Source organism: Coenobita brevimanus, chromosome 1 (genome assembly GCF_032717465.1).
Source record: "Coenobita brevimanus isolate Jiangsu-jjx chromosome 1, ASM3271746v2, whole genome shotgun sequence".
Taxonomy (NCBI): domain Eukaryota; kingdom Metazoa; phylum Arthropoda; class Malacostraca; order Decapoda; family Coenobitidae; genus Coenobita; species Coenobita brevimanus.
Genome location: NC_136954.1, coordinates 36,422,755 through 36,436,635, shown reverse-complemented (window position 1 = coordinate 36,436,635; position 13,881 = coordinate 36,422,755). Strand labels below are relative to the sequence as shown.

The 13,881-nt window shown below is 41.1% G+C and overlaps 1 pseudogene; it reads right to left on the bottom strand.

Annotated features, from left to right (window-relative positions):
- LOC145394155 (glutamate receptor 1-like) overlaps positions 1 to 13,881 on the bottom strand; it is an 804,310-nt pseudogene that overhangs the window by 139,317 nt on the left and 651,112 nt on the right.

Sequence of the window (13,881 nt, the reverse complement as noted above, 5' to 3'; positions counted from 1 at the left end):
TTTAAGCTTGTGGAGAGAGGCAGGGGAGGCGACATGACCTTCGATGCTGATTCTACATTCCCGTGTTTACTGTATATGTTAATTATTTTAATTAAGCACACTGAATGGTAATACAGCAGAGTCAAAAGTCATATTTTCACCTTAAACTCTCGTACGTCGTAACCAGGGCCCGCTGTTCAGTGCTAAGGTGGTCATTCGAAGGCCGTTTGAATATACGAGCAGCAGTTGTCAATGACACTCGTGCAGTCTAGAATTACTTCGAACCATCAACAACATGTCATTGGTGTGCAAGGTCACGACTACCTTTCAGACTGAGGCAAGGGTGATTAGTATCTATGACTCTGGAATGCACGATTACACCTTTTTTTTTTTTTTACTCTAACATGTCCTAAAATTGCCATCTTTCCATTTTGCATGCTGATCTGTAACTATGAATTAAGACTAAAATACGAACCTAGTCACGAAGAAGTGCTATGAAAAGGACGTAGAGCCGTAGCCTTATCTTTTTCTGTCACTATGCTACGAGAAATAGGCTGCAAAAGGACGAAAAACTGGGCCAGGTTTGAGTACAAACGGTATAACCCTAGAACAGCCGGGAAATTTTGCTATACACTTTCACTGTAACTTGGCCTCAGACTGACGTTTCTCTGTCTTGAATACTGAACTGTAACAGCAGATAAACAGTAAAATATGATGCTAGTCACAATGAAGCGCAATAAAAAAGATGCACAGCCGTAGCATTGTCTTTTCTGCCACAGAGTTACGTGAAATAATCCTCAAAAGGACGAAATCCGGGCCAAACTAATGTGTAAGTATTGCAGTAAATAATACACAGCCAGGAATTTTTGCCGGCAGATTATACATTGATGGCAAAACATCTCACTCACCAAGAGAAACAATTTCAGTACTTACCGACATGCATCTGTCTCATCCAGTCAATTCAAAAAGAAAAATTCCAAAATCTACACGGCCCTCCAATACTGATAATATATTCCAAAGTAGAGGGGCACTCAGTGGAGAGCATCACTCCGGCAAGGGCAACGTAATTTCCAAACCACTCTTCATAATGGGTTAGATTTTCCCATCATTGACCAGAGTTTCGCAAAAACATGTTTTCCGGATCCAGAACCTGTAATACGATCCGGATCGGCCCCCAAAGTTAACTGATTGTTCCCTGGGGCATGGGCTACATACCCACCAAATTTGGTCCAAATCTTTCTTTTAGTTTTTGAGTAATCCTGCTAACAGACAGACAAACATGGGTTATCTACCCACCAAATTTGATCCAAATCTCTCTTAGTTTATAAGTAATCCTGATAACATACAAACAAACAGGGGTGAAAACAAACTCGCCTTGTCGGAGAGACTTAGTACATACTGTTACGAACCAATATTTGAAAATCACAAAGCAGTTCTTTAGAAATCATTTTTACCCGCCACCCTCAAAAAAGCAAAATGATCACGTTAACCTACTACGCATAATCATAATAATAATAATAATAATAATAATAATAGTAGTAGTAGTAGCAGTAGTAGTAGTGGTAGTAGTAGTAGTAGTAGTAGTAGTAATAATAATAATAATAATAATAATAATAATAATAATAATAGCAATAATAATAATAATAATAATAATAATAATAACGAGCAGAAACTTCACCGACAATCGACACCAGGAATTTTTTCTTGACCACATTTCTCATTCCTCTCCGAATATCAGAAGCCTTCCTTCGTCACCATACTGGTATGAGACAACATTGTCTTGCAATACCTACTACCACTGTCACAGCAAAACTATAACTCTAAATCAGGGTGGAAAAACAATCCATCGCCACAGCTTACAAGGAATTATCGACACTCTGAATAGCAATAATAATAATAATAATAATAATAATAATAATAACAGCTAGGTACTTCCCGAGATATATTCGTCGCCAGCGCCGGAAATAATAATAATAATAATAATAATAATAATAACTGGGTACTCACTGAGATATAGCCGTGGCCAGCGCCCGGGAATAATAATAATAATAATAATAATAATAACCGGGTACTCACCGAGATATAGCCGTGGCCAGCGCCCGGGAATAATAATAATAATAATAATAATAATAATAACCGGGTACTCACCGAGATATAGCCGTGGCCAGCGCCCGGGAATAATAATAATAATAATAATAATAATAATAATAAGCGGGTACTCACCGAGATATAGCCGTGGCCAGCGCCCGGGAATAATAATAATAATAATAATAATAATAATAATAAGCGGGTACTCACCGAGATATAGCCGTGGCCAGCGCCCGGGAAGAATAATAATAATAATAATAATAATAATAATAATAATAATAATAATAATAATAAGCGGGTACTCACCGAGATATAGCCGTGGCCAGCGCCCGGGAACAGCTTTGGATCCAGTGTAGACCATGTCCTGAGGAAGTCCCTGACGAAGGGGCTGGACGTGTCCACTATACGGAACCCGGTGATGTTGACGGCACCGTATTCCTTCACGTCACGCTCCCACCTCTCGCCCATCACCTGAGTGGATGGTTATACGTGTGAGTGACAGATGGAAAAATGAAGCACATGAGTTAAAGTGAGAGAGATACATGCCAAGTTCATTAGTGAGGTGAAGGAAATGATGACGAGAGAGAGAGAGAGAGAGAGAGAGAGAGAACGAAAAATTATTTAACGGCACATGCGAGGGATAATGGACAAAGGGAATTACTGAGAACTGTGAAAGTGAGAGAGAGGGAGGATAGAGCGAGCAACGGAGGAGGGGAAAGAGAGAGAGAGGAGGGAAGAGGGGAAAGAGAGAGAGAGGAGAGAGAGAGAGAGAGAGAGAGAGAGATGACATGGAAAGCGAGAGGCAGAAACGAAAAATAGGGATGGAGGAAACTGGATATCAGAGAGAGAGAGAGAGAGAGAGAGAGAGAGAGAATGCAAAGGAATACAGAAAGTACAGAAAACACCAAATGATATGAGGCAGGGGAGTAGGCTGCCAAGTAATATAAGATAATAGAGAGAGGGTGGATGGAAGGAGGGAGAGGAAGAAAAATATACAGGATGATTAAAGAAAGTGAAAGAGGGAGGAGGAGTACAAAGGGATAAAAGAGGGTTCAAAGGAGTACAAGAAGCGAGCAGTGCTGGAGTGAGACTATGAATGTACAAGTGAATACAATGTGAGATTACAGGGAGGGGAAGAGAAACAATAAAAAGGAATTGAAAATGTGGTGAGAGGGACTGACAGGAGAGGAATACAAAGTAGTACAAAGGGAAGGTAAAGGGAGGGGAGGAAAAATGGTGCAAAGGAATACAAAGAATATCGAGATGGAGAGTACAGTAAGATGAGATGGGGCACTACAAGGGGAGTGCAAAGGAGTACAAAATGAAATGCAGGAGAAGGAAGGAGGAGAGGGAAACAATAAAAAAATGTACAATGAAGAGTGGGAGGGAAGGAGAGTGAGGGAATAAAGAGAGAGGAAGACAAAGGAGTACAAATGGATAAGAAGAGGAAGAGGAGGAGTATAAAAAAAATACAAAAAAACGAGTGGTAGTGGAGGGCGGGGAGAAATAGGATATAAAGATCACTACAAAGGAAAGTGAAAGACGCAGGGTGAAGGGAGGAGATTCAACGTACAAAAGGAGAGAGAGAGAGAGAGAGAGAGAGAGAGAGAGAGAGAGAGAGAGAGAGAGAGAGAGAGATTAATTAGCTATTGAAAAAAAAGAAAAAAGCATGAACTAAGAATCAATATAAGAAAATAATGAGAAAAATGTCTGGTAATGAAGATAAGAAGAAAGGTAATAAAATGCATGATATAGAGGATGAAAATGAGAAAAGAGACAAAAACAAGAATGATGAATTGGTAAATGGAATACGCAAAACGATGAGGAAGAAAAAAAGACAAAGCACGAGAAAATGGAAGAGGAAAGAAAAGCAAAAGAAGATAATTAGGAAAACAGATGGAAGAGAAAGGAAGGAGACGAGGATCAGAAAGAGGAGGAGAAATAAAGAGAATACGGGACATGAAATATGAACAAGATGACGAAGACGGTAACGAGGAGGAGCAGGAGCAGGAGAAGGAAATGTGAACGAAGTAAGAAAGTCAAGAGGAGGCACGACAGGATTAAAGATGTAGAGACTATTATAGCAGACATCAGAAGCACAACTCTCTCTCTCTCTCTCTCTCTCTAATTCCATCTCCCCTCCCCCCACCAAGAAAAGGTGAAAGGCAAACTAATGATAGGCAGTTACTTACACAAACATCGCTCTTCTAATCAAAACTAGGGGCCATCGCCTGCAACGAACTTACAGACGGAGGGTCGGACAGAGGTATGGATAGATGGGCAAACGGACAGATGCACCAGCTGGACGGCCAAACGAGAAACGGCGGAGGGACACAGGAATGCACATACGTACACAATCGTCATTACCTATGGAAGTGGCCACTCGAGTTTCTGAAATGGATGAAGGTGACCTCTGTTGCCCTCAATTAATCAACCATTATGTTTGTGACGGCGACTGAATGAGGAGAAGGAAGTCGGGGAGGGGAAGAAGTACTATTTGTGCCATCATCCTTCTTCTTCTTCTTTTTAATAGTACTATCATTATTATTATCTATACATGAAGGGACCGTAGTCTGTCTGTATACGGGCTTATCCAGCTACTCCTAGACGCGTGGACTGATATCGATAAAGCTCTGCAGGAACACTCCCTAGTGCTTCAGATTGTGCATATTTTTTTAGTCTTATAAATATTTTCCTTGGGCATTAATTATAGTTGCCCCTTATACGTTTGTTTTCTGCAACTTAGCCAACGAAACCAAGTCCATTTTCTTCGAGCCTTACCAGCTTCTAGTTTATTCATACACATTTAGTTCGAACAAATTCCGAAAAATGAAGAAATGGTGACGGATCAAACGACCGAAGGGGTCTTTCTCGAGTTATTATAATTACTATACTAATAATAAAATCATCATCATAAAAATTATTATTATTATTATTATTATTATTATTATTATATACTGTACACTCGGTAAAAAAAAGTATCGGTGCACAACATTAACGAAACATTTTGGATCACGGTACGAAGGTCTCTGAAATATTTGTGTCCGACGTGCTGGGAGGTGTTGGGAGGTGTCATATAACGTCATCTGAGGTATCCCCTCGCTAAAATATAAATAAACATTCTGAACCTGCTACAGCCAGGCATAACAAGTTACCAACCCTCCCACACAGCCAGCACGTGAGTGAATATTTTCGGAAGACATCGAACCCTCTATGCACCGATACTTTTTTTACCGAGTGTACTGTCATATTGTTAGCTCACCTAGGCTACTGCGGCAGTGTTTTACTTAAGCCACAACATGGTGACTTTAGCCAGTATATGGAAAATCTACCAGTAATTATGCTCTTCAATTACCAAATAGGACTGACTAATGGCTGAATGGAAGAAGCGAGATGTGTGTGTGTGTGTGTGTGTGTGTGTGTGTGTGTGTGTGTGTGTGACCAAAACATCAAAAAATCAAGTGGGCAAATTCTATCCAAACCGTGGACAGTATCCCGGGATATATGGCTTGCTTGTCAACACTTTTGCCGAAGCTGCGATGGTATGCCTCTGACTGCCAGAGGATTCTGCAAGAAATACCCCCCAACTCCTTTTGGCTTGACATTGTCATTTTCTATCATGCCCTCAATGAAGGGAACGGCTATTTAAAGGGCAGGTATTAGAAATCCTTCAAAGGCCTCTTATATTCAACGACCTTCAGCAAAATAATACCCAATTTCAGGCTTCTGAATGCAAGTGAGATACTTCGTAGGAGTAAACAGCGAAATTCTACGAATTATTTTTTCGATTTTGGTGAAGCTGCAATGGTATCCCTCCGACTGCCTGGATTACTGATGTAGTTTTTTACTGATGGCAGACAATTTACATTCGTGGGCGAATACACTGGCTTGTATTTCCCACTCTGATAATTTGGCTGTTAGCCTGTTCCATCAAATCCAAGTGAATCTCTGCATTTCATGTAACCATTTTGTCCTATGCCTGACCCTTCCCCTCACTTCATCTCTGTTTTGTCAAACATTTATTTGGGTTGTCCATCTGCTATCAGTTCTACAATTGAGGTGATTTGCCTCTATCCAATTTTGCTTTTAAACTGTAGTTATTTTATCATCAATTTTACGAGATGCTGCCCAAAAGTTTCCGAAGGAAAAAAGCTTTGGTCAAGCCCTAATCACCACCAACCCCTTCAAAGTAGTATCCTTGGGCGTTCAGACATCGATCCCAGTATTTCTACCATGATCGGAACACATTCCAGAAGTCCTTTAACATAAGCTTGTTCAGCAATGTCAGCGATTTTCTCCTGGATCTCCTCAGTGGTTCCAAATCATAGTCATTTCAGCTGGATTTTCATTTTCAGAAAGAGGAAAAAATCATGGGAGGCCAAATCTGGTGAATACAGAGGGTGGGGGAGAACCAGCATGTTTTTCTATGCGAAAAACTGCTGAACAACATGGCCTGTCTGCATGGGTGCATTGTCATGGTGAAACACCCATCTGTTTGTGCACCATTTGTCTGGATACTTTTGCCTCACATCGCCAGACAAAATGCGTTGGCAAGTTCCATACGATTTGCTAACAATGTCACAAACATCATGGTCTGTCCTGCTGCGATCTTCGAGGATGGTTGCACTAACTCTGGCCACATTGTCAGGAGCTGAACTAGTGGAAGGGCGGCCAAAACGTACACCATCATCTGTTAACGTTTGTCCATTTTTAAAACGCTTAAACCAGTCATAGGTTTGTGTAGCCCCTAAAGCACTGTCACCAAATGCTTGTTTTACCATTTTACGAGTTTATGCCACGCTATTCCCGAGTTTCACACAAAACTTGATGCACACACGTTGCTCTTTCACATCCTCCATTTTATAGTTCACAAAATTTGCAAATTAACCCAAACGCAATGATGAAAGCACACAAACATTCAGCAAATGCATCCACCCTGCACATTGACACAGTAACAAACAAAGCGTACATGCACCGCCACCTAGCATCCACACACTGTATGACCAACGGTTTCTGCCCTGCTTTCAAATTTCAGAAACTTTTGGGTAGCACCTCGTAATCTGCTATCTTATCCAGAAGTTCTCTTTTTGAGTCTCCAAGTGGCATCTAACAACCCATTACATTCCATTTAAGCACTCAAATTTATATACTTGGGATTAAATAAAAGGCAAAACAATTTTTTTCTACTGAATTTACCACTCTTTTTACTGCATTGCTGGTGCGTGACTCTGGGAAGGAAAGAAACACTTATGAATGCTCCTGTAAATACTCGTAGATCCTTATCTTCCTCTGATGGTGAAGGGAAAGATAAATAAATAAATAAACAAATATGGCACTAGACTGAAAGTGGTTAATAGACTTCTATTAACTGAAGAAGGAAGATTGTGAGATTCAAATACAGTTTTAGCAATGTTAGCTGGTTATAGATGGCGTCCATGAAGATGACTGATGTAACAGTGTATAGAAAGTTTTGGATGATGCTGGTAGAAAGAATGAATCGAATATTCCCAAAACAGTAAGCAAAATTTTGATTACCCAAGGAGAAGAAAGAGGGAAGACTGACAGTGCGTATAGACGAATTTAACTGTGCATCTGGTGAGACTGTGCTTGGAATGCCGGATGGATCAACTAAAGATTTAACTTCTTCTGGCAGGGTTGCACTGAACACTTTAAGATGATGAAACCCACTGGGTCACACAGAGGATGTAACATCAGTGCCTACCTTATGTAACAGAGAGAGAGATGAAGCTAGTGATCATCCATTTGTGAGGTGACGTTAAAATTCTGAGACAAGGTCTGGGGCCCGAAAAGAGAGATGGTCAAGACAGGGTTAGTGAGAAGGGAAGAAGTATGAGAATGGGACAAGGAATCCGAAGAACAGGAAGGGTAGATGGAGGAGAGGGTGGAGGCAAATAAGGTTCAGAAGTTACTATGTAAGATGAACAGGTGGACAGGGATGTCGGAGTAGGGGACTGTGAGGTGGAAACTGGCGTAGTGAAGTGGGAAGAAACAGAAGAGGTGAGTACAGGTTGGGAAACAGCGGGAAGAGCCAGAAACGTATCATCACGAGAAGCCAGGGTCATCATCAGGGTCAAAACATCAGCAGAACTGAGGCAGGAAGAAATGGAGACAATTTGCACAATCATAGATTGTAAGGAAAAGGCTCAACATAACTGCTGAAGAAGAAAGGATCGCGTGAGCAGAACCCGGAGTCTAGAGGCTCGGCCATTTCCACAAGCAGGGTCCAAGTTCCAAACAAGCACTCCCTGTCCAGGAAGGGATAGCAACACCAAGTGGGAGACGAGAGGCTCCCAGCACAATGCTGGGCCAATGGCCAATGCCCGAGAGTCCACCCACAAAGCAACGGCATCCACGGATCCGCGGCTGTAGCTTAGTAGCAGTTCCGCATATGCACAGGTCCACACACCTGGGTGGTGCCGAACAACCATGGTCCCCACAATTGGCCAGACCAACAGTGCACAGGCCCTGATCCTTAATGCTGTAACATGCTGAAGGCTACTGATGAAAATTTTTACGAATATGGAAAATTCCACTCTTTTTAGAGCAGAAGATGGAATAGGGAGGAAAGGAGAAAAGGAAGGAAGAAGCATCAGTAGAAGAAAAGGGCCCTGCAAAATTAGTTGAGGCAGTGACAGTGATCTAAGGTGGGGGGGGGGGAGAGGACAGAATAGAGTGGAGACTCAGATGTGACGTTCACCCAGCAACCAAACCTCCACACACCATGGAGTCCATTAAGGTACCCTGCTATACTCCCCCACACAGCGTCTCATTTGACGTTTCCGAAGCTCCCCACGATGACAACGATCAAGGAAACGGGGGAGACAGTCATCTGGTGCTACACGGAGAAGATAACTTAGTAGCCCAGATGACGGGAGAGTAATTCCTCCCTCGCTCCCCCCCCCCCAACCACCACCATCACCTGGCGCTGAAAGAGGAGGGACAAATATTTGATTTTAAATACGACAGAGACAGCCCTTTTAATGAGTATTTTACTGCCGTCAAAATTAAAGTTTGCTTATCTTAATTAAATCATACGGTTAATTTATTTGACCTGTCAAGGACCACCACAGTATTTTATTTTCTAATTTACATTTAATTAGTGTTAGGTGGAGTGCTCCACGGCATTCACTAACCAAATTTATTAATACTTGTTTTTCTAACCACTTCACACCGATGACGTTTTAAATTCTTGCTACATTCAGATTCAGCTCCGTAGAGACCTTAGAAAGAGAGGAGTTAGGGTGTTCATTAACCTGTCACGTGCGAGAGTTTAGGTACAAGAAAACCTGATATGCACGAAATGGTTAATTCACCAAGTCGGCTTTGAGATTAATTTTCTTATTCACTAATCATATATTTTTACCTCCCCAACAACACAAATATCACCTTTTTTTTCACAGACTGGACACATAGAAGGGATTAATTTCGGTCTTGGTATCACAGTACGCGTTTTTTTAGTTTTTCTTTACTTTTTTAATCTGCTTTGCATATTTTTAAGGCGGTGGACTATGTATGTGATGCTGTCGGAAAGTTATTTTTTTTTCTTTTACTACGATTGTCGATATTTGAAAATCTCTCACTCTCTCTCTCTCTTTCTCTCTCTTGCCCTTCTTCCTTCATTCCCTTTCCCATCCTTACCTCCCTTCTCCTCCATCTTCCTCTCATTCTCTTCCCCTTCCCTCCCTTCCTTCCTACACCCTTTCCCATCATTTCCCAAGTATCCTCGCTACCCACTTCACTAATTAACTCCAATCCCCACCTCAATTACCAGTAAGACAAAATATATAGGCGAAATGGGCAAAATAAACCGCTAAGAAAAAGGTGTTAAAAGAGCCAAACAAGTATGCGACGCTGTTAAGTTGATCGGAAATTTCGTGACGCCTCCTCCGAGATTTGTTTTGAATATCACATCTTTCCATCTTAAATGTAACTCATGAACTGTAATTATCTAACAGACATAAGCACAGGTGAAAACCTGGTGTAGTAGCAGTGGTAGTACCGGTAGTAGTAGTAGTAGTAGTAGCAGTAGTAGTAGTAGTAGCAGTATTAGTAGTAGTAGTAGTAGTAGTAGTAGTAGGAGGAGGAGGAGGAGGAGGAGGAGGGTTACATAGGATTGCATAAAAATGCAAACAGCAACAGACCTTATGGTCCTTTCGAGGCTGCTTGTTACAGAGAAAACTATGACTACAAGATCTAACTCTACATGCTGAAGGATAAGGATAGTAAAGCAAGAAGGCTCCCCCCACCACCAAACCCTCTAGGAAAAAGTGAGAAAAACCACCATGCAGCATGGAAAAACTGACATGGAAATTTTATAGGAAACACTGGAAAGGAAAAGTCACATTCTATAATACTTTACCTATAAGCTACCCGATTGAGTAACTGGAAGAGAAAGTAAACAAATAAACTAATAGTTACGGCATGACATTATAAACCGGTACATTGAGTTAATGGGAAGTCTGTGGACATAACGTGGAAGCTACACACTGCACAGTGTGGATGTTTAGGGGTGGTGCGGCAGCCTTGCCTGGCACTTTTGAGGTAGGCAGCAGTCAATCAGGCCCTAGCTCCGTTCGCTCCACTGAGACAAGGAACTCTCCCATGTAGGCCAAGTACACAAGTTTCATCCTGAAGCAGTGACCCCTGGTACATTAAAAAAAATCCCGATGGTGGTCACTTGACTAACAGGGACCCTCAGTGATCCACAGCCCATCACAGGTCGAAAGTAAGAGTAGTGACCGTTTACTCTGGGCTATCTGTGCAGATCCTAATCTGTGCTTATATTGCCTTCTTTGCATTGGGGAGATTGAAAAATATATAAGACGGGTGTCTTAGATAAAGGGGACTGCACAGTGCACAGTGTGGATGTGCAATGCACAGAGTGGATGTTTAGGGGTGGTGTGGCAGCCTTGCCTGGTGCTTTTTAGGTAGGCAGCAGTCGATCAGGCCCTAGCTCCGTTCACTCCACTGAGACAAGGAACTCTCCCATGTGGGACAAGTACACAAGTTTCATCCTGAAGCAGTGACCCCTGGTACATTAAAAAAAATCCCGATGGTGGTCACTTGACTAACAGGGACCCTCAGTGATCCACAGCCCATCACAGGTCGAAAGTAAGAGTAGTGACCGTTAACTCAGAGTTGTCTGTGCAGATCCTAATCTGTGCTTACTGTATATTACCTCATTTGCTTTGGGTAAATCGAAAAACGTATAATGACGTGATGTGATGCAATATTAAGTTTACGGGGTGTCCTGTAGACACGAGGGGACTGCACAGTGTGGATGTTTAGGGGTGGTGCGGCAGCCTTGCCTGGCGCTTTTAAGGTAGGCAGCAGTCAATCAGGCCCTAGCTCCGTTCGCTCCACTGAGACAAGGAACTCTCCCATATGGGACAAGTACACAAGTTTCATCCTGAAGCAGTGACCCCTGGTACATTAAAAAAAATCCCGATGGTGGTCGCTTGACTAACAGGGACCCTCAGTGATCCACAGCCCATCACAGGTTGAAAGTAAGAGTAGTGACCGTTAACTCAGGGTTATCTGTGCAGATCCTGATCTGTGCTTATATTGCTTTGTTTGCACTGAATAAATTGAAAAATGTATAATAACGTGACGCAACACTATGTATGGGTACGTTGTTTATGGGGTGTCTTGTAGACAAAAGGGGCATGAACTTACATGTACCGTAGCTATAAAAGCGAGTTATTTGGACAGAAAAAGAGTCAGCTGAGGATTCTCGTGCAAATACTTGTCTAATTTGTTTTTGAATGTCTCAATTGAGATACGATTCACGGTATCTGTGGGTAATCTGTTCCAGATATTTACAACTCTGTTAAAGAAGAAGTATTTTGCTTCGAGGGATTGGAATCGCTTTCCCAAAATTTTGTAGCCATTACTTCTGGTTTGACTCAACCGGTCTATATCAAAATATTTATTCATGTCTAAGTTGTCATATCCCTTCATGATTTTGAAAACTTCAATAAGGTCCCCTCTTAACCTGCACTTCGTTAGGCTAAATAATTTAAATTCAAGGCGTTCCTCATATGGTTTGTTTCTGAGTCGTGGTATCATTTTTGTGATTCTTCGCTGAATATTCTCTAATTTTTCTATGTCCTTTCTGTAGTACGGAGACCAGAATTGCACACAATACTGAAGATGGGGGCGCACTAGCGTGTTGTACAAGGCAAGTATGACTTTTTCCAATTTAAACTCGAAAGTTCTTCCAATAAAACCCACCAGCTTGTTTGCAATTTTAACCGCCTTAGTACACTGCTTGCTTGGTTTTAGGTCATTTGATATTATCACACCAAGATCCTTTTCATTGTCTGTACTTGATAACTGAATATTGTTCATTTTGTAATTCGCATTGACGTTGTTACTTCCAATATGAAGTACTTCACATTTTTCTGTGTTGAATTTCACTTGCCATTTTTCTGCCCAGCTTGCTAAAGTATTAAGGTCATTTTGTAACTGCTGCCACTGTAATTTTGAGGTAACTTTACTGGTTATTTTAGTATCATCTGCAAATTTGGATACTTTACAATTTAGACTCTCAATAATATCATTTATATAGATAATAAAAAGTATCGGTTCAAGTACTGAGCCTTGGGGAACGCCACTGATCACATTACGCCATTTGGATTCCTTTCCGTTTATCACAACTCGCTGTTTTCGATCTGAAAGCCAGTCTTGTAACCATTTCTGCGTATTTCCTTTTATTCCATGTGCTTCTATTTTTCTCATGAGAGGCTTGTGAGAGACAGTGTCAAATGCTTTCTGAAAGTCGAGGTCAATTATATCTACTGCTCTTGAGTCATCGTATGATTTGTAAACATCATGGAAGAAGTCCAGTAAGTTAGTTAAGCATGAACGACGATGTCTTAATCCATGCTGCGAGTCTTTAATTATATTATTTTCTTCTAGATAATTAACTATTTAATCTCTTATGATTTTTTCCATTAACTTGCACACCACTGGTGTTAAGATGATTGGTCTGTAATTTCCTGGGTGCGACTCATTTCCTTTTTTGAAAATTGGTGTTACATTTGATAGTTTCCATTCGCATGGAACTTTCCCAGTACTTAATGATTTATTGAATAAGACAGAGAGTGGCAGCAGTAACTCATGTTTTGTTTCTTTGAGAGTTCTTGGTGATATTTTATCGGGGCCAGGGGTTTTGTTTATGTTCGTACGATTTATGGCTGAAAGGATATCGTTATTATGGATAGCATAGTTACTAAGGACTGTGCTATTTGCTTGGTTTGTGGGTAGCAGTAGGTTTCTGGTGGTGTTTTCTACTGTAAAAACAGACGCAAAGTAATCGTTAAGAATGTTTGCCATTTCGACCTCATTTTCAGTGTGTTTGCCATTGTTTGTTTCTAGAGGACCTATTGATGTAGTCATAACCTTTTTCTTTCTAATGTAACTGTAAAATTCTTTACGGTTTGATTTGCACGTATTAGCAATGTGGATCTCCAGTGCTCCTTTGCTTTGTTTAATAAGTCTTTTCGATATGCGGCGTAGATTATCGTACTGTAATTTATCATCATTATTTTGTGTAGCTTTATATTTATGGTATGCCTGTTTTTTGGCTATTAAGTTACTTTTAATTTCACTGGACCACCACTTTGGTTTACCATTTCCAGCTGGACGTCTGTTACGTAGTGGCACACATGACTTTACCACTTCATTAAATTTTTTGGTGAATATTTCCCATGCTTGGTTTATGTCATCGGTTTCAGACATTTGATTCCAATCTGCAGTTGCAAGTAGCGCTCTGAGCCTGCTGAAATTAGC